Here is a 21,641-nt window from a genome sequence, read left to right as displayed (position 1 = left end):
CACGTGCCGCCGCCGCCGCCGCGCACCGCTCCGCGCACTGACCTGCTCGCCGGCTCCCGCCGCTCCGCCCTGCTCCGCGCCGCCCGCCCAGCTCCGCGCCGCTCCGCGCCGCTCCGCGCAGCGCCGTCCGCCCGGCCCGGCTCGTTCCCCCCCGGCCCCCCCCGCGCCCGCACATGCAGCCGCCGCCACCGCCGCCGCCGCCGGCCCCCCGCGCGCCCGCCCGCCCCGCCCCGCCCCCGCGCCCCCTCGCCGCATGGTCACGTGGCGCCGGGCGGGAGCCAATGGGGAAAGGGAGAGACGAGACGGTCGGGGGTGGGAGGGGCGGAGCTAGGGGGTATGGGGCGTGGCTGCGCGCTCGGGGGAGGGGGGAGGAGCCGGGTGGTGGGCGTGGCTAAAACGGAAGGAGGCGTGTCCATGCGGGGATTGGGCGGGGCCAGGTGAGGGGGAGCGGGCGGGAGGGGAGTGTGGCAGCAGCAGCAGGAGGAGGAGGAGGAGGAGGAGGAGGAGGAGGAGGAAGAAGAAGAAGAAGAAGAAGAAGAAGAAACAGCAGAAGACGACGAGGAGGAAGATGAGGAAGACAAAGAGGAAGGGGAGGAGGGAGGCCTAAAGGCAGGGACAGGCCTGAGCTTGGTGCAGCGGTGCCCGCCCTTCCCCCGGGCAGCACAGGCCCGCGCTGAGGCCCCTGAGGACCCCGGGCCGGGTGGGGGGATGAGGCCGCTCGTTCCTGAAGCGCTCTGAAGGGTTCTGTTTCCCATCTTGTCTTTAGCGGGGCTGGTGCAAGGCCCAGCGGGTTGCTGCCCGGGGACGGGGGTGATTGAGGAGCTGCTGTGGCTCAGCCTTTCGGGTCAAGGGCCTCCCCTCAGGTTGTTGACCTTTGTGGCTATAAATCCCTGTTCTAGATCTGTGGCATAAAGAACGACCATAAATTCAAAGGGATAGGAACAGGGCACCTGACAGCAGTGCAAGTTGCCTCTTTTCATTTGTTTCTGATTTATTGAGGACTCTTTTAGCAGAAGTCACTGTGGGGGCAGCCATGAGTTTAAAGGAATAGCAGGATAGGGCTTTTTGGGGTGACAAACAGGCTCAGAGGGTTGAAGTGATTCCTCAAGAGTCATATACAAATATATAGAGATGAAGGGACAGCAGCTGAATATTGGGACATCCTCAAATGTGCTTGCACTTCAAGGATGTTTTTTCCTCTTCCCTGAAAGGCACTCAAATGGTGCCCTCTAAACCAGAACCATCTGACAGTGCTTTATGTTTCTGAGAACATTGCTAAAAGGGCTGGGAGGCCTCCCCTTTGGTTAAGGGCCAACCTGTCACAACCTACAGCAAGTCCTCCAGCAGAACTTGAGAAAGGCTGATTTGGCATAGTGAGTGTTTCCAACCAAAAAAAAAAAGGAGAAAACAAGGAGAGAAAAGGTTCGGAATTTCTTAGTGCATCATACAAAAAAAAAATTAGTAAAGCAAGCAAGTCAATTTTACCAAGGTTCCTTAATGCGATGAATCTTACGCAACTACAGTGTATGTGTGTAAATACATAAAATGGATCCTTTGCTAAACTTTGCTAAAGCTTTGCAAAACTTCTGAATCTGTTGGCCAATTTCAAAGGATATTAGAGACATTCAGTTTCTGGAAGTTTGAAAACAGGCAGCTGGATATAAGGGATATCCATTCTAGCTCCCTCCTTCCCCTCTTGAGGCAGAGGCATAGCATAAGCTTAACCTTGGTTAGTCATCAGCAAATTCACACCTTACAATAGACATCTGCTGAAAACAGAAAGAAAACTGTTACTTCCCTTGCTATTGACATTTAGGTTTTGCTGTTTGACTCCCTGCTACTTTTTCTAAGTGAGAAAATTATCTGTTATTCACATCAACTTTTTTTAATTAAATACTCAGAGTGTGACTTTCGGTGGTGCTAGAATCAGTCTGGCAAAGCTTAGTGAAAGCTCTGGAGGGCAGAAGTCCTCCTGCTATTGCTGGTGATGGTAGGACCGACTGAGAAACCCGCCTGCGAATGCTTTCTTTAAAAGCAAAAAATTGAAAACTGAAACAAACAAATAAAAAATCCAGCACAAAGAAAAACAACTTTGCAGCTGCTCTAGTTGTTTGGGTATTTTTGGTCAAATCCTTTCTTGTTAAAACAGCATGACCCCTTTTCCTTCCATGGGGATTCCCAGGCATGATGAGGAACTGTGTTTGGCTCTGAGGGAATACATTTGTTTTTCTGTATCCTTTACTGTTTGTGAATATGATAGACCCGCCTCTCTTTCAGATGCAGCAGATGCCAGTAATCTGTTTTTATTTAGTTGAGAACCTGAGAGTGGTGGTTGGCAAGCTGTTCTTTGCTTGCCATTTGAAATGTCACATGGCAAATTCTAGTGCTTGAGCACAACCTCAGCTTGACAGCTCTGGCAAAAGAAAAAGGGGCGACAGTGTGAGTCTGCACCACATTGCCTCAGAAGTGCCGTCAAACCCAGCTTGATCCCTCTTGCATGGGTGAGGCTGAAGGCTTGCTGTGCCTGAGAGTGTTGTTTATTGGCCGAGGGTGTAAATCCATGCCAGTTTTGCTGCTGTGCTTTGGTAGGAGAACTTTTGTCCGTTGTAAGCTGGAGGGAAAATAGAGGTATTAAAAACTGATATGCAACACAACTGGGGAACACCTTCAGGTCTCCTGGCAAGTCTGAATCCATCTTCAGTCAAGCCCTGCCTCACTTCCCTGTATTTTCAAGAAACAAGCAGAGAGAAATGTTTCTACAATCAGGTCACTGACTTAAGAGGATCAAATAGGCTTCATGTTAGCCATAATTTCCTGAATTTGAATGGATTTTCAGCACGAATATCGACAATCTCCTGTGCGTGTTAGCATCCTTGAGCGTGTTTTTCAGCATAATGCACTGAAAAGCGATGTGGAAGGATTGTAACCTCCGCACAGATACTAATCCCAGAGGGCTGTATTTGCCTTAGTGTTAGTGGAAAGCCTGGCCATGTTTAATGTGTGTTTGTCAAAGTGCTTGTATTACTGCTAGGACACTTTCTTGGATCAAGCCCGCACAGCCTCCCTGTTTGCAGAAAGGATGGAAATGCAATCTATACACCTGCTTTGTCTGAGTTTCTGTAATCTTTTTTTCCATGGTCCTTTCCTACCCCTTCTGTCATTTCCATTTCAGCCAAACACAGCTTTCTTCAAGCCAGGACACCATTAACACTGAACTGATGGAAAAAATTTTTTCGTTTTTGCCACCTGCAGACAACACTTCTCACAGCTGCTGTGTTAGAGAGGGAAGCAGTAGAAAAGTGATAATTCTGGGTTGGAAATGTTGCAGGAGGAACTACTCCTTCAGGGTAGGAAGTGAAACATGGATTCTTGATATGTCAGTGTTAATGTTTTAGCACTGATGCTTCCTTCCCATCCGCTAGCTGTTTAAAGTGAACAAGTCCTCCACTGAGTTTCTCAGCCACTGAAGCTTGTGTCTTGACTCTCTACACCTCTTTCTTTGGTGAAGCAGTTATCGCATCATGTTCCTCTGGGACTTCAACATCTGGATGAGGTTTCCATTCACCAGTCCTGACACAGACATCACATTCACCTACACTAAAAGCAACCTGGGTTTTTCCACCTTGCAGAGGTCCCAGAAACTGCTGTGCATTGACTAGTGGATACTTTTTATTTCTGGGAGAGCTAAGAAAGTAAAAAAAAAAAAAAAAAAACAACAAAAACCTATGCAATAATCCTGATTCTGGATTTATTTTATTTTTTAAGGTAGCTTTTCTCCAGAAGATGCTCAAAATGGAGCACTTACCTCTTCAAGAAGAGTCATTTAATAGCTGGACCAGCACTTGGAATTCACTTGAAGGCACTGACTAATTCAGCACATGAGCGAAACTGAAGTTCACTCATACATGGTAACGCCTTTCTTTTTCCCACACTCATCAAAACCTTGTTTGCCTACTTCACAGATTCCCCAGGTATTAATAGCCAATGAAGACTTCAGAACAGAAAGAGCTGGGCCCAGAGACTAAGAAGTTGCATTTGCATGTAAGAGAGATGGGGGAGGCTATAAAGGGATCACTGCTGAGTGCTGCAGATAGCCTGGCTTCTTGCAGCTGCCCTCCTACACAGCTGAAGCTCAGTCCTGCTTTCTCAGGCACATGGCATAGTCCAGGACTTTCGTCTGGGCTGAGAACGCGGTTAAATCCTTGCAGGCACCACAACGTGGAATGGCATTTTAACCACATCAGGGGAGGCAGGATGGGTCTCCGAGGGCAGGGCTTCTTCACATGCGGTCCCTGCAGTACTGGTGGTCCCTAGCATGCCTGAAGGTGGTCTGCAAAATGATTGCAATTAAAAAAACAAAACCATACACATTGCATTCCCACGCCTGCAAGCCAGCAATCAGTAAGGAGATGAAATAACAATAATAGATAAACATTTTGAGTTTTAGGTCCCAGTGTCAGTTCTTTCAGTAATGCTATGGTCTCCAGGTTTTCTCCTTTTTTATGAAAGAAGGTGAATTGTTCATTTGGTTTAAGGGGGTTGGTGGGGGGTGGCTGGCTGCCCCACTTCATCTGGCACTGGAAACCTGGGCTGGTACATGCTGCAAGAACCCTGCTTGCTGCCAGAATTTACCTGCAGCCAACCCCACATACCTATTCAAAGAGCCTTCGTTTTCCTCATTAAAGGACATACTTGCATAATCTTCCTTGTATGATAAGGAGCAGTGCCTACTTTCTATCTCACACCCAGGCCTCCAGACGTAGCCAGGCGTGAGGAAAGGACTACTCTGCGTAACCAGCTCTACCTGGGAATTTAGACACATCCTAAGGACATGATACTATTGGGGTGGGGGGGAGAGGGTGTGCCCCAGGTGTCCAGGAAAGATGAGCATTGCGACTGACAGGCTGGTGTGGAGACAGCAAATGGAAAAGGGTGAGAAACACAGAGCTCAGAAATGTCTCTGTGCATCAGAGGAGTTTCCTCTTTCGTCCCGGGAGAAAAATAAAAAAACCCCAAAACAGTGCTTAATTTCTTTTGGTCAGGGTAGCTTTGCTGTTTACCCTGGGAAGGGTTTTCAAAAGGTGCTGTTGAAAAATGACTGAGGGAAGGGAGCTTGCCCAACTTCATCTTAACTTTGATAATTAAATGTCTGGATTACCAGCTGAACCTCAAATAGCTTGACCTGGCTTCGTTCAAAGCCGGCAGAGTCCTGAAGCTGTACATGAGGTAGATCTCTGGCCCCAGCTCTGATTTGTTCTCCTACAAGATCCATAGGATTTCAGTCAGCTAGGCATGCATTCATCCCAGTGTGGATGCTCTTAGTATAGATGAAAGCATCTTGCTGGGGTTTACCTTAGACCACTTTGGTGAAACCTAGAATTCTGGTAAAAAAACCCCAAGCGCTTGGAGCAGGATCTGGCCTTTCCAAGGAGGTTTGGTTGCCTTCAGTGATGGATGTGAAGGAAACTCATGGTTCCCGGGATGGAAGAGGGAGGAGATGAATGAATCAGTTTGCAGTTGGGAATGTAGGAGGTAACACGGCTGTTTTTCCTTTGCAGAAGTGCTTCTGGTGATCCACAACAGGTCTGCACTGTTCCAGGAGACAATAGCGACTGGTCTTTAAGCTTAAACTGGAGAAGTTCCTACTTTCAATCCTCATGGAGCCTGGTTTAATACTGGTGGTAGCAGCAGGGTGAGCAAGCCTTTTGATAGCTTCCTCTCCATTTCACAGAAAGTGGAGGCAGGCAAAGGTTCAGTGACTTTCCCAAAGTCATGTAGGAAATTGGTAGGACAGGAGGCTGGTCATTAGGACATCCTTTCTCCAGAATATAACAAGACATGGAGCAGAGGTTCAGAGAAAGGATGGGACTTGCCCAAGGTTTCAAGATCATCCCACCTCCTGAGGCACTTGCCCTGGCAGCAAGGTGATCACATACTTCCCGTATCTCCACTGCAAGGGGTGAATGGGAAGGGGTGTGTGGGGGAAACAAGCCGGTTGCTATTAATTCAGTTGAGCTTGACTGGACATGCACAAGCAATCTGGAGAAGGAAATAGTTCTAGTTCTGTCTGGTTTAGCAGAAACTCCACCCACTGAAGCTTTCCGGCAGGAAATCAAGTTACAAACATTACATGATCTGAGCAAATTCTCATACACTGATCCTACCCTGGGGACAGGACACTTTTGTGGGCTGCTTATTGAGGCCGTAGTTTTAGATACCTTAACCCTTTCTGGAGTGTCACTTTCTGGAGTGTCTCTTTGAGGGCATCAGGGCTTCTGATCACACGAGATCAGAGCAGAGATCACAAGTGAGACGAGAATGGATTTACAACTGTTGGGATCATTCTTCATCAATAAAGAAGTCCCAAAAGCTGTCTTTATGTGGAGGAAAGAAGGCGAGGGCTGGGGAGTCTTTCTTCTACTTGCTTTTCCTACTGAAAAAATTGCGATCTGTCGACAATATGTTTCCTGGAACACCCTAAAGATGACCAAAAAACATGTGGTTTCTGGCACCAGCCTGACTGTGCAAGTGAAACCTCTCAATGGAGAAAGGAACCAAATTGTACTTGGACTGTTTCAGACCCATTGTTTTTTATTAGCAGAAATGCCTGAAAAACAATAGGAGAAAAGCTGCCATCATAAAATTTCAGACACCTACTGCTTCCACTAAGGGTTAAGAGAAATTATAATCTGTATGTTTAAGTGATATAATGAACCTTGAGGAAATAAACCTTGATGCTTGCTAATAGCCCTGAGATTTAAAATGAAAAAAAACACAGAGAGGAAGGGAGCTTTTCTTTTCACAGAATAGGAAGCAAAAATGACCACAGCTCATATTTTTCTCTTTATCCAATTAGCAGTAATGTAGACAAATGTCTGACAGTGAGAAAAGAGGAAAGGTGGAAGCTGCCTGCGGCGAGAGCAAGGCTGTTTTTCACATGATGACTATTTCTGGGGACTTGCAGCCCCTCAGCACACGGCTGGAGAGTGGGAAGGTGGGGATGGCCCCTGATAGAAGTGCTTCCCGCCAAAGCACGCGGTGCGCCGTGTCTCAGGTTTCCTTTTTGTTCTTCTGAGAAGCAGAGCATCTCCCGATGAAGGTCACAGCTTTGATCCCCACGGCTTGCTCTTGTGTTTATGGATGGCCATTATTAGTAACACAGGCTAGTGCATGCACTACTTCGTGCCTGCCCTTGTCTGACTGCAAGGGAGCAGGGGCAGGATAACAAAAGAAAGTATAAATAGAGTCCTTTTGAAAGCCTGTTAAATAGAAATAGACTTTTAGGGAGGAGAGAGAAAGAATGAGGCGTGTTACCATAGTAACTGCCAATGGCTTATTTAAGAAGGGCAAAGAAACAAACACCACAAAAAGGCAAAGTCAAGAGGAGTTGAAGATTGCTGAAGGAATCTGTCAGGATACGGACACGGAGGGGCCAGGTAAGAGCAGTGAACTTCTGCTAAAGCTGTGCTGAAAAATTTCATCCCGCTTTACCTCTTGCAAAGTGGTCTGGAAAGTGTCACTGTGAAATGTGCGTTTCCAGTTACGAAAACTGTGTTTCTAGCTTTTTGGGGGGTGGAAGGTGGGGAAATGCATGAGAACAAATGTCAGATTGGTGAAATCATCAGGAGCAAAGGGCCGCATTACGTCTGCCCAACCTGAACCCACTTATTGCAAAGCCCAACTCATGGTTTTGGTCATTTTGATGTTAGAGGGGTAGTGGAGGACATTCCCTCACGTTGACATTGGACGAATATTTTTGTAACTATTATTTCTGTAGGTCCAGAACCAAATTTAACCTTGACATAGGTACATCTGAGAAGTAGGCACTATTGTGATTTTGATCCCACTTCTCCACCTGGATCACATATTTTGAAGACGTTGCTCCTCTAAGTAGCTCTTGCATTTCTGTCTCTAAAGTCAGGTCATTGCAGCAGGCAGAAACGTTCAGGCTTCCTCACTTCTTCCTCCAAGCTACCACTCCTTAAAGGAAGATCAAAGTAAGCTTTAATCATAGAAGCAGGGACATTTTGGGCTGGAAGAGATCATCTGCAGCAGAAATAAGTGGCAAACCCACGCAGTTTGCAAGGCAGTTTTTCAGGCTTCTTGGAAATGACTGAAAGATCAATTGGTCAAACGGATCAGGGCTCTTGTCCTCTGTGTGTGCTGTAAGCGCGGGGCTGCAACACCAGCTCAGAGCAACCTGACCTTTCAGAGAGAGGGCCAAGAGCAGAGATGTCTGAGGGCTGGCTGGAGTAGGTCTGGCTGTCTTTAGTGGTCAGATGTGGTGCTGTGCAAGTATCGCTGCACTCCTCTGGCCCCTGGGAGTAAGAGCTGCTCCCGATGTGGGCAGAGCTTGCCTGTGCCTGAGTCAGCCACACAGCTGGGAAGCTCCAGCTCCTTTTCTGACCTTTCCATAGCATAGTGCTGATGAGCCTTGGGTCACTTCACTCCTCTGGATTGGCTTTTCCCACCTGTAGAGGCAAGGACTGTGTTTCCATTTTTGTGCCCTGCCTCAGAGGTGTGTAGGCTGTAAACTGTCTGGGAATGAGAATATCTTTCTGTTTGTCAGTACACCACTAATCAAACTGGGAACCTGATCCAGAGAGGGTTTTCAGGGACTCCCATAATGTCGGCTATTAAAAATTGGACCCGAATATCCTTTTCTGTGTGCATCAGCAACATGGGAATCATCTTTATTGTTCCTTTTCCCTCTGCATGAAAGCTCGCACTGGGTCAGGAGCAAACACCAAAGACTGAAAATGCTGGCAGCTGTAGTGGACAATGGTGCTGTCTGCCTTTCCTTATCCCATCTCCAATCTTGCTTTCTGCTCAAATGTTTTTGCTCAGATTATGTATTTCATAGGTAAAACTGTGGATAGTAACAATTTGCATTAATTCTCCCTGTGCCCAGGAGGCTGCATCCTGCCTGAAGACTGCCTTGTGCTAAGTGCTGCCCATTCACAGGATAGAAAGATGCTTTCTGCCCTGAAGAGTTCTTAACACAAGAAAAGAAATAGAAGATAGAAAAGCAGGTGTGATGGTACCCGGAACCACCACAACGGGATTGTTCCACTCTTGACCTTAAAAGCTTGAAGACCAGAAGCAACTCAAAAGTCCCTGCGGTTGGGGTATCTTTTGCCGTTTTGTTTTTAATCTTTGGTTTCTAAATCAGTGTAAGGATTTCCCAGTTCCTGACTCATAATTTTGAAAACCTCAGGGCTGGTACTACTGCAGGAGTTCAAACGGCAGAGAAACCACAATGAGAGAACAGCCTTCCCTGTGAGGAAAGCTAAGAATTGCAAAAAAATAAAAATGTTAGCTTCTTCTAAAAACTGCACCAGCAACTTTATCAGGGAAATGGCAACAACTGCAAAAGTCTCCTGCCTCTGTACAGTGAAGGGCAAACACTGTAGACTTTCCCATCCTACTTGGCTTCATGATATAATGTAAAGCAATACTATATAGTCACTCAACAGAGCAGGAGACTTTCTGCTGGGTTTCTATCAAGAGGCTTCTTCCTGTCACAGGGAGGGAGGCAGATCATTTTAAAACTCTGGAGTATGAGCTGAAAGCCCTATTTCTTCTTAGAGTAATCCAAAACATTGTCCTCGATTTCCTTTTCCAAAACTTCTCTGCTCAACGAGTGCATTGCAGCAACAGTACCACAGCTCCTCCACATTACTGATCCCCTGGATGAAATTTGATGCACAGCTTGAAAGGCTGATGCCTCTGTGAGCCCATTAACACAGACATGTTTGCCGGGGGATGGAAATGATTTAATCCAAAAGGGCCCTAGGTTACCTAACTCAGGCCAATTTTTGTACAAAACCAAACCTGCGGGTGGCATATTTATTTTTAGGTTTTGAGCTAAATTCTCTTCATTTTCTCCCCCAGAGCAAGAGGCGAATCAGAACCCGACTGTGCTACTTTCTGCATTTCCCTGACCCTATGGAGAGTTATCCCATATGCCCACCCATGCATGAGAAATTCAGGGTGAGCATTTTCGGAAGGTTTCACACAGCCTTTGATGTCTCCTAGCCTGGGAAATTGGTCCTCGTCCTGCTTCCCAGCTTGGAAGGTCTCACTGTGGTATCTGCAAGAGATAACACTCCCTTTCGCTGTCTGCACTCTGGGCCAGTCTGGCTGATTCCCTTTCTGCTACGGGACTACAAAAAGGATATTTCCCTCCCGATATTGCAGAAGGGCCCTCTTGGAGAGGCTGGCCTGCCTGCAGAGCTGAGCAGTCCGTGCCGCTCCTCTCCTCTCTTCTCACAGAGATTGAGTTATGCCAGGCTTTGACCTAAGTGAAACTGCTGACGGTTACAGGGATTTGACTGATCTCCTTAGGTCGCTGTGAAATTTGTGATTCCTTTTAGGGAATAGAATTTTTTTATGATTTTTTTTTTTTTTTTTCCCCGTTGGGCTAACTTGAAATGTAAAAATAAACTGAAGCCCATGGTGGGAGACTAATTTCCTCCCAAACTCAGGAAGGGCAGTCAGTCAACGCAAGATCCTCCTGGCCCATCCCAGGAGAACGCTGCTCCTGGATTCATTCCTGGAGACAGCTGCTGTCCGACCTTGCCATAAGACTTCCTTCCCCAGTGCTCTCCTCTGGGCCCTGCCATAGCCCCGTGGGGTCTGAGTGCAGCCCATGGGCACAGCCCAAGACATTTCCTTCCCTCCTGGCTCTGCTCTGTCTGAGCCCTCTGCTACAGATACTTCTGGGGGTGGGGAACTGTAATGATAAAGTCCTAACTTCTAGTCATATTTGACCTATCTCCTAATGAAGGGAGAAACCCTATCTCCCCAGGTATCTGACGTCCAGTGGCTTACGAATAGTTTTGCCTCCATCCTCATGGCTCAGAGAGCCTCTTCGCAGCCTGGCCCTGTAGTCTCCTCCCAGGGTAATTGTGTCCTTTTCATGAAGAAAACCCCACTCCTGTGGTTCTCTCCGTCACTCCTGCTGCCAGCATGCTCCTGCCCTTTCCAGAACATGGGAAGGTTTGCACCATGCCCGTGATACATCTCCTAATTGACGAGCAGTAGCCCATCTTTCCTGGCTCTCTGATTCTTCCTGATCCAAATGATGTTTAAAGACAGATTCATTATCCCTTTTAAGCTTCTCAAACATCCTGAAGAGAGTTTCAGTTTGGCATTGTGCTCTTGTACCTGGAACACTGCAGAAACACTAGACCCACCTTCCATGTGGAGGTTTATACGTGGTTCTTTGTGGCAAAGAAACCTCTGCAGGCCCCTTGGTGCATATGGCGCTGCACAATGCTAGTATTAGTCAAATAATTAAGAACTGGTTGCTCACACAAACACTGAAGCCTTTTTTGCTGTGCTCCAGGGGTTCCTGTTTCTAGACATTCCCATGAATTAAGCTGAGCAAGCTGGCAGGGGAGAAACAGTCTCTGAATGTTGGCATGAAAAGCCCCACCACAAATTCAACTGTCATTGTCCTTCTGCTTTGAAAGTTTTAAGCCCTTCAATTAGGGAGAAATGACAATACCCAGAGTGGGATTCCTTTGCTCTTATTTTGGCATGTAACATTGAGATGTCTGACTTCAGATGAACTAGTCACTGTCGCCTCCCTTTATTGCCGACACAGAGAAATAGGAAGAACCAGGGTGTGATTCAATCTACAATAGTATCTCAGAGAGGTCAGATGAATCATAGACTGTAAAAGAAGCTGAAGCTGCATGGCCAGACATAAGATTCTACATTTTAGACATCTAAATTTAAGTGAGATGAATTCCGCTCCTCTGACTCAGGTGGTCAATCACACAATGCAATGACAAGCTGACATGCTGAGTAATGTGGCTCTGATTTAATGACTTACCTTCACCCCTGCCTCTTTTTCCTGCCTGTGTAAAGGTGCAGCACTATTCCATTGATTCGTTTCTTACCCTCCAGTGGCAGGACTATGTAAGGTAGCATCTAGCCAGCCACTGAGCACATGTGAGTCTTCTGGGGGAGGCATCATGTGGCCTTACTTTGTGTTTCCAGGTTGCTGTATTTTCTCTCCTCCAAGACATCTTTGAATTAATAAAAGTGCTAATGGGTAAAGTCACAGGCAAAGTCTAAAGAGCTTAAGACTGCAATGCTGAGAGGTCAGGAACAGGCTGAGGGCTCCTGCTGGCTGGGGAAGCTGGGGAAGAAGGCCTGGGATAAGGACAAGGTGGGGAATACAGTGGGGTTGAACATGAGTCATTTCAAAGATGAAAAACACCTAGCACAAGATAACATGAGAAAACCCTAGAATCATAGAAAATGGGGCTGAAAGGTAGACTTGGAGGCACCATGCAATCTACTCTAAAACAGGAGTCATATCTAGGTTTCTAATGCAAATCAATGAAAGAGGGAGGTGATTTTGCTAGAAGGGTGAAGACGACTCTCCTGCTTGTTTCCTGATGCCTTGGATCTGTGTCCAGTTGTTCACATGGTTTATTGTGCAATGAGCAGCATTGCCTCCCTGTGAGCTGCAGTGCTGGGGATTTTATTCTCACAGTGAATTACTAGAAGTTCTTTTAAAGTTTTCCCTAGAATTCACTGGCTAGGTTATCCCTAGAAATCACCAGCTGGGAATCAGGATTAACAAGCAGTCAGGTCCTCCTTCTCTGAACCTCAAGGGCATGTCGTTGACGCCACACTGCTCTAGGATCCTGCTTTCCCAGTGGGAATCTGTTTCTCATTCCCTGTGATATGTGGCAATCCTCTGAATTTGAGTTCTGAAATAGATGTGCCAGACTGTGACAGGGAAAAGTGCCCTGGGCAGGGCAGAGAGCTGGCAGGGACCAGAATCACAGGATAGCTCTTGGGTGCATCTCTACCTCTCTTGCTTCTTCTGACAGGGAGAGCACACAGCTCAGGGCTGTGCTTATCTCTCTGAGCTAAGGACGTGGAGAAGCTGTGCATGTCTCTGGGGATTCAGTTCCAGCTGTACAGTTAACATCAGTGCACAGAGCAGGCACACGATGGTGCTTGCTGTAGAGGAGAGGACAACAGAACCTGGCTAGGTGATGGTAGGGATAGGTAGCACTGTCCAGGAAGGGAAGGTGGCTTTGTAACCAGTAATAACCCTGACTGACGGTCTCAAGTTCAGATGTAACCTGCTCAGTGAGAAGCCTCTGATAGGATGGAGATCTCTTGGTGCTGAGCAGTATGCAGATGCAGTCAGGTTTTCAGATGCAATTGGAAGTGTCCTCTCTCGTAACTGAGTCCTCTCCTGTCCAGTGCCAGTACTGTCTGCAGGTCCTTGAGGTGCACCTGAACTTCCTTGCCCGTGGTCTGGTCCTGCCTGGAAGTCATACAGCCAAGTAAGTGCAGTTGTTTGCCTTAAGTGCTCAGTGCCTGCTGGGCTAGGAGGCTGCTACACCCATCTCCTATTCTGAGGTCCTTAAAACACAGGAAAGGCTTGCTTCTTTCATGAAGCCTAAGAGACCTTGTATAGTTTAAATCATGCTAGCTATTAGTACAGCAATAATTAAATAATGATGAATGCTCCAGAGGGATGTGCTCAGTAGCTCCCCGACGTTGCTGACAGAAATTTTTCCCTCCTTTCTGCTCATAACCCTGGTGTTGCTCCAATTAACCTTTGAACTACTGAATAGATCCTCATAATCCCAAAGAGATTTACATGGCAATCTGGTGGAGACTTATGGGAAAGAGCAGTGCCTTTAATTGCAAGCTGGTTGGGATGGGAAAAACTCCTTTCCATTTCCGCACACTTTGTAGCTTTGAGATGCTGAATGTTTGCTCTAAACATATGTTAGGTGGTGTGTTAGCCTGTGGTGGTGGTGCCTGAACTTTATTCTGAAATACATAAGGGATGAGAGGACCATTATTCATCCCTACGTGCCATACCTGCTCATGTGGGCACCCCTTGTTTTGTCAGTGGGTGCTGAAGGCACGTAGCAGTGAAGAAATTTGGATCCTGGAGGAATGGGTCAACCTTGCCTGGAGTGCTGATGGATTGTGGTACTCTATGCTATCAGTTTAACTTCAGTCACCTGAAAGGCACTCTGTTCTAAGGGTGCCGAGATGCCGAGTGCATCAAGAAGTCAAGCCCTTTTACCACATCGCGTGGCAAAGGACCAAGGCTTTCTGGAGGTTTCGGTTCTGTGTCCAACCGCTCTACTGCGGGCTAGGTGATGTGTCTTTAAAAGGCATCAAGATCCTGGTCCAAATATTCTTGTCTCACACCAGTAAAATTTGACTGGCTATTGCTGGGAATGCTTTGCTGTCTCAGGGAGAGCAGGATCTGGCTCACAGGGAAGGCTGAGATAACCATCTCCACCTGAAGGTGTCAACCCAGGCAGGGGAGTTAAGCTGGCAGAATTGCCTTGACGGAGGCAGTGAGTCGCACGTAAAGATTTGGAGCAGTTCAGATTGTGCTCTTGTGTGTTTGTGTCTCCCCTCTGTTCCCACGCCTCTGCACTTCCTTGTTTAGCCCAGGCCCGGAAGCAAAACTGCTGAAATGCAAGGAGGAAAGTTATTCTCATGGTGTTTCCAGCCCAAACAGAACCAGGAGGGAGAGAGGAAATCTCATGAGAAAGCTTGACAGATTTCCAGCCCAGTCGCACTCAGGGCTGTGGAGCTTCTGGTGTTTCATCTGAGCCTCTGAGTCTGGGGCTCTCACCACATTTTTGTGCATCTGGAAGTCCCGCAGAACCAGAGCAACAGCAATACTGGTGTCCAAGATCTTCCTGCAGTCCCGTGGATCTCGACTTCACTCTGCTACAGCTCAGATTCAGCGAGGAGCAGTGTATCTGCTGCTTGTTCCCACCATGGGTGATGATGGTGAGGCTGTGGGTGACTTCTGCAATTCAGAAGTGTTTCTGGTGGAGATAAAGCTCCTCCTTTCTTCACACACAGGCAGGGTATTCAGGAGATAACCAGAGACTTTGAGCTGGAAAACAAGCTCAAAGTCCAGTCCTCTGTGATGGAACAAGCAATGACACCAGACTTCTAGGTATCTTCTCAGATATTTCCACATTTCCCCACGTGAGATGTGGTCCATCAGGGAAAGAGGTTGGATGGAGGACTGTCCTGGAGCAGCTCTTTTGAATGCAGAATCCTAGAAGTTGGTAGCAATTCAGCCTCTCCTGTCTTGCTGATGTTCCAGCAGCTGTGCATCGCAGATGAGGCCTCCTGACTGCGTTGGAGCAGAAGGTGTCAGGGGATAAGATGGATGCAACACCCAGGCAGTGTCAAACATTATGTTAGGATGTGGTAAAAGCAAAAAGCATCTGCTGGTCCTTGCACGGCTCCTGGTGATGCCAGGATGGTCAGCTGTGGGCATTGCTGTCTCACCCTGTGCAACCCTAATAGCCGTTCTTGCTCAGGTCCTCTGGATGCCTCATCCCATTTGTCTTGATTTCCCTCCCAGCAGCAGTCTGTGCTAGTTAATTGCAAACTATAGTAAAACAAAAAGTGTTTCCTCATGTATTTGGCTTTAAATTTATCACCCCTTGCTGCCACTGAATGATGGTGGTAATTAGGAGTTTGCTGTGTCCCCAGCTTTCACTGCAGTGCAGCCAATGCAGCAGCAATTAATCCCCTGGCAAACACAGAGGAGGTGAATACAGCAGTGCTGGGGACAGAGATAATCTTGGGATAATTTATAATTGCAAAGCCATGCTCAAAGCGGGAGAGACCTCTGGGAGTTGCTTTGCTTTTCATTTTAGAGGGAAGGCTGACTGACAGAGGGCTGGCGTTGACTGGCTTATTTGTCCTGTTTGCATTGGACCACTTCCATTTTCTGGCACTGAGGCACTGGATTTGGGATGAATTTTATCTCACTTTAGGAGAGCAGAGCAGCCTGAAGAAGGTCTCAGCTGAGCAGTGGGAGAAATGCAAGCTCTGATTCCTCCCTGTTGTAGCTGTGAACAACTTGCCCTAAAGCGATAGCGAAAAAAAAAAAACAACATGATAGGGGGGCTGGGATTCATGCTTGCTATCTTACTGATCCCCAGAGAAGCTCCAGGAGTGATGCTCTGCCTTTTCTTTGGTTGTATAAGGACCCTGGGGAGCCGGCTTTTCATGTAGGTGCATCAGTCATGCGTGTTTGAAATTCCCCTGAAGCCACCTTAGCACAGGCCTCAGTCACATCACCAGGTACAAAACAGTTTGCACACATAAATCCTATGGGCTGCTGCTGGAGGGAGCCAGTGCTCCCTCAGGACATTCTTCATTGCAGTTGCATTTTCTCCCCACTCTTCAGCCCAGCCTTCGTGGGAATGGTTGCCCTTCCTGAAGAACAGGGGTATGGGTTTGGCTGGGAACCGCTGAAAAAATTCTGGGTTCCTGTTTTTCCAATAAGATTAACACACGTTGTTTCAAACAACTTGTAGAATGCCATAACCTATTCTCACTGCTTTTTCCCTCCTGGGGCCTGACCTTGCAAGGAATGATGGAAGTTTCTTTGGGTTAGAAAAGAGATTTCTGCCAGTGCTCATCCAACTTTCATTAACCACCTTGAGAATTGCTTTCTGTATGTCACACCTCTGGGTTGGTCAGGTGCTGACCACTGGGACTGGGTGATCCTGGGAGAGCAGACAGTGTCCACTGTAATCCACTTAGGTTCAGCCTTGTTCCTTACTCTTCTTTAATTTTTTAAGTGTCGTGGCGGAGGTGTTTTCAAGAGTATCTTAGCGAAGAACAAACCAGGTGGATGCTTTGCTGTCAGCCATCACAACCCATCACAGCAGAGAGCTCCAATCCTTCCCAGGCAGCAGCACCTGCAGTTGCTGTGGACTGACAGAGTGTCCCGAGTGTGAGAACAGGATTTAGCTCATGTGTTTTCCCTTTGAGACTTGGAAGACCTTAGTCACATGTGAATCCATTTCACAGGTGCTCCCTGGAATAGATAAACATCACCAGCTATTTTTTAACCCACAGATGGAGACAGTGTTATAAACAAAAGCCAAAGCTATGTGGACCTGTAATGAAGCTGGTGATGTGTTACTTCTGTGCTTAAAGTTAAGTGTTGTTTTAGGGTCTGGTGGACTGGGGTTAGGACTGCCACCCCAATGCTCACTGAAGGCAGTGGGAATGTTTAGCAGATATGTTTTGGAGACTTTTTTTTTTTTCCCCGTAGTGACTGGTAACAGGGGTGTTTCATGATGAGTATCAGGGATGATGAGGCAGAGTCCCATTAAGATAGGGTGTACAGTGTCTGTACAGTAAAATGAGATTAACAGAGCCAGTGGGAAATATGGTAGGAAACATCTAGTCTTACAAAGAACAAGGAAAGGAAAGGCAATCAAATGACCATTTTACAAACACATGAGATGGGTAGCAGTCATTAGGGACTACTCAAGAAGAAACTATCAGATCAATCAAATTCTCTTTGTGAGAGTCTTTGTGGAAAGAGGAGATGCAGTATCTGCCATGTGCCTTGACTCCAGCAAGGTTTTCATCACTGATCTTTTAAAACAGCTAAAGCTCAGATGCTCAGAAGCACGTGACTTCCAAGATGGGAAGGGAATGGTGAGCATGGGTCTGCAGGGTGGATGAATGAATACAGAGGAGGATTATCCAATCTGCAGGACGTTCAGAGTCAAGAAGGACTGAGAATGGCACTGGGAGATGAAACTGGGCTGAAGGGTGGCCTCAACTTGGTGGAGGAACAGACTTTCAAAAGTAGCATGAGATTCATTTGGGAGGTGTGTGGGGTGGAATGAGGCAGGAACATCCAGCTGCACAAATACAGAATGGGGAGCAACTGGTTTGGGCAATGGGTTACCAGGGAATGTGAGTCAGGAAATCCACCCTCTTCTGGAGAGAGCAAAGAGCATGTTGGGAGGCATAAACAAGCATGTAGCGTAGCATGAAACTCAAAGTTTAGTACTCAGAAATAGGGCAATGTATTTCTGTGTCTAACTCTAGAATAGTGTGATAGAAAGACCTGGGAAATCTGACCTAGGAGGAAAGGCTTAAAGAACTGGGGCTTTTAGCTTAAATAGGAGAAGCACAATTTGCCTGGGTCATCACAGTAGTTTTTGTGATGTAAAAAGCTGCTGTAAACCAAAAAGAAATGTCAATACTATCTGTTGAATTTCTATTAAAAATGTATATTGGATTCTCCTGAGTTTAAATATAGCTCAATTAATAGAAGCGCCCATTCTTCTGGGAACTGTAATCATATACACTTAATTAATGATAATGAACACTGCAGGATATAAGAGCCTGTGCAAAGATTTTGACTGCAAGGTGTTCCAGCAGCACTTAACTCAGTATGGACATCTGTGATTTGATAAAGCTGTTGCCAAACAGGGGTGGAGAGAAATACTAATTATATAGACTATAATAACTTCTATTCCTGACTATGATATTCATTGTCAGCTGAAACCTCTTGGGAACTTTGCTCTTTTCTTTTATTGAATCAGGCCATTTAATGGCTGTTAGAGCTATATTATTCATTCTGAAATAGCATGTCCAGTAAATGAATTTATATTTTTCTTTAGGTCTTAAATTCAGTCTGTTCTGAATTAATTTGCAGTTCTGAAAGGCTGGAGCAGTATGAGGCAATGTTTTGGTGGCTGGGTTGTTTTTCTGCCTGTCTGTGCCCCTACAGATGCGAACAGATAAATCAGGGTGTGGAGTGTCTGTAGTCATTGAACAGATGAAATGATGAGGACAGGGAGCAGCAGTACTGAGTACTTCTCCAGTGAATGGTGAGTAGTGCTTCTCTGTAGATACTTACAAGTGCATGGTCTTCACCAAGGATGCAACCAAGGCCACCCAGGGCTGAAAGTGCCAGGCCTAACACTCTGAGATAAAGAAATATTAACTTCTGTAAAGCTGTCCCTATTGAAATGAAGAGGAATATGAAATGTTTACTGCACTGTGAACCTGATGCCCAAGTCCAGCTCAGGTGGTGTCAACAGGGGAGAGCTCCATGGTGCCCAGTCTCAAGAACTCTTTGCCATTCTAGGATATGTCATAGGGGTGTCCAACACCTTCTGATCAAGGAGAAACATCTTCAAGCTGTTGCCCAAGCCTTTGATAGCCTCACTGGGCAAGTAGCATCTCGGGGCTGGGAGCAGTGGTGATGGCACCAGATTCCTCAGACTCTTGGGCTGCTCTGCTGCCAGCCCTTCAAACACCCAGGAGAACTGCACAATATGACAGCCCTGGGATGTGTAAATAGGAATGCAACAAATGAATGGTGTTTAGAAATCAGTGCAAATCAATTTTAAGACAACTAAGTATCAGCTTTCTGAATGGTGAGCAGTTGGGTCATATTTGTAAGAGTCTGTCCTCAGTTGCCAGAGCCATAAGCTCTGGTGTCCACAGTGGTGTGCTTAACACTAGACATGTGCGGAAGAACAACATACTTCCCAGCTGCCTTTCTCTCCCTTTGCTGGTCGACTTCACCCACTCACCCACTGAACTACTCTGAGATAAAACAGCAAGCAGAGAAGGCTCCAGCCCCTCCTGCATCTCACATGGCCCAGCATAACAGCAGTGCTGTGCTCTGGCTTTCATTTGCCAGTGGCTGCGGAGAGGAGTTGACAGAGCTTTGGCCTCATCTACCTCCTCCTCCTCCCATTCTTCATCCCCAGGATCTGGGACTTCCTGTGGTTTGGCAGAAGCTCTGTAAACATGTTCCCCAAAGTGCCTCTCCCTGCCTGCCGCTGCCGCACGCCCTTGCAAGAGAGGAAACACCGCAGCCGGGAATGTGGAAGGGGATTTCCACAGGCTTTAATGAAGTTGGCCTCCTTCACCCATCTGCGGGGCTGGGGGATGCCGGGATTCCTCCTGCCAGCCCCAGTCAGCCCTGGGAGAGATCCTGCCCCACTTGGTGTAGGGCTGGGACAGCACACAAGTGACTGGTTCCCAGTGTGGGGCTGCTCAACTGACTCCATCCCGGCTTTGCAGCCTGGTGGCCACCCTCCAAGGGCTTTGCCTCCCCTCCTTTTGCAAGGGAGTGGGGAGGAAAAAATCAGCCCTGGGAGGAGAGGTTGTGCGAAGGAGGCCTTCAGCCAGGGGAGCATGGGTGTGGGGTGCAGAGCACCCTGGTCGCCTTACAAAATGGGGGTGGTCCAGGCACCTCTGTGTCATTTCTGGCTGGAGTCCCCTCTGAGGACCCATTCCCTGGCCATGGCCACGTGGCACAGGATGTCTAAAATCCATACAACTGTATGTTCTTCTTGCTGAATTAGGGATGCATCTCAGTGGGGACCCATCTCCAAACCCCTCAGCCCCCGCAAAAGATGATCAGACATGAGCAGTGCTAGCTGGCACAGGTCATGGACTGAGCACAGAGTTAACATCTGCATCTCGGACCATCTTGTGAGTCCTGCCTCTGCTGGGTTATAACCAAATACCTACCCCTGTCCTGCAAGGCCATGGGGGTGTGGATACCATTTTATCCCACCTCTTCCAAGTTGAGATATCAGATCCTGGGCTGTGGGCATTTCTGCTGGCACTGAGAGCATCTCCAGGTGCCAGGACGATGTGACTTCCTGAGATCCCCGTAACTTGAATCACCAGTCCTTGGGTGTGAGGGGGAATGGGCTGGACGTGACTTTCCCGTGTGGGGACTTGGAGAGGGGGACAGGAAGTAAATGCAGTGCATGGGTGACATCTAATGTCATACTGGGGTAACACAGGCTGTTTTTCCAAGCTTAATCCTACTAATTGTAGGGGCTTTGGAGCGAGCAGGAGGATCAGGCCCGTCTGACTCTAAAGGAGCACCGTCTTCCTGGGGGAAAGAAGGATCTTTTGCTTCCAGACAGCAGGAAATGTCTCACAGCATTTCACTCCCAGCTTCATGCAGTGGAGCTGCGACCCCATCATCCTGCTCTGCACACAACTGATCTGCTTTGCACCGCTACCATTCTGGTGAGACCTGCCCCACATTCTCCTGCTGGGGGATGGTCACCCTTCCTCAGTGGCATTTGAACACCTTGGTTATGCTGAGGCTGCCTCCTCCTTCCCACCTTTTCCACATCCCCATGCCCGCCAGCCCTTGCCTCACATCTGTAGCAGGAATTAGCTCATCAGGGCTAATTTTTCACCAGCAGAAGACAAGAGACCTTACCAACTTGTTTGTTAGGGAGGGTGAGTTTGAACGGCTCCTCCCACCTCCGAAACATTTTGGGGAAGTGAGAAGGGATTTTGAAGGCTTTTCTTAAAATTTTGAGCTATAAATTACTTTGGAAAGCTCAGGCTGTATTTTGAAAGAAATCATTTTTGAAGTATTGTAAGGGAAATTTCAAGGTTGAAGACACTTTGCTTCATTAGATCCACTTTTCAAACACTAGCATTAATTTGCTTGCTTTGTGAGAGGGTATGTGCATGAATGCATATATACATATATAAGTGTTTAATGTAAAAAAGCTTGTTCAGGACAGGAAAGAACTGTGAAAGAGGACTCCTTCACACTGTCTCTTCCAGGACTATGGGAACAGCTCCTCGTTTTTACTGCCACCACCTTGGAAGATGGCCATACCAAGGACTACTCCTATCTTCCTGCTTCATTAGGTCTTCACAAATAGACAGTAATCAGCAAGACTATTTCTCTCAAGTTGTCTCACTGGGGAATGCAATTAAATTTGAGCTGTGGTTCCCAGCCTGCACTTAGCCTGAACTTGGCTATTTCTCTTTCAAACCTGAATAAAGCCTTTTAT

General features: G+C 47.3%; 1 protein-coding gene across 1 annotated transcript in view; it reads right to left on the bottom strand.

Annotated features, from left to right (window-relative positions):
* The window catches only part of PTP4A3 (protein tyrosine phosphatase 4A3), a 46,415-nt gene extending 46,328 nt beyond the window's left edge, over positions 1 to 87 (bottom strand). Inside the window, exon 1 of the mRNA XM_042785932.1 lies at positions 43 to 87. The gene's annotated coding sequence lies outside the window, so the exon portion shown is untranslated. The remainder of the gene's footprint in view (positions 1 to 42) is intronic.
* Positions 88 to 21,641: the final 21,554 nt, after the last annotated feature.

This window comes from Tyto alba, unplaced genomic scaffold (genome assembly GCF_018691265.1).
Source record: "Tyto alba isolate M040663 unplaced genomic scaffold, T.alba_DEE_v4.0 Super-Scaffold_9, whole genome shotgun sequence".
NCBI lineage: Eukaryota > Metazoa > Chordata > Aves > Strigiformes > Tytonidae > Tyto > Tyto alba.
Note: the sequence above shows the minus strand (reverse complement) of the source record. Positions and strands in the feature narration are given on the sequence as shown.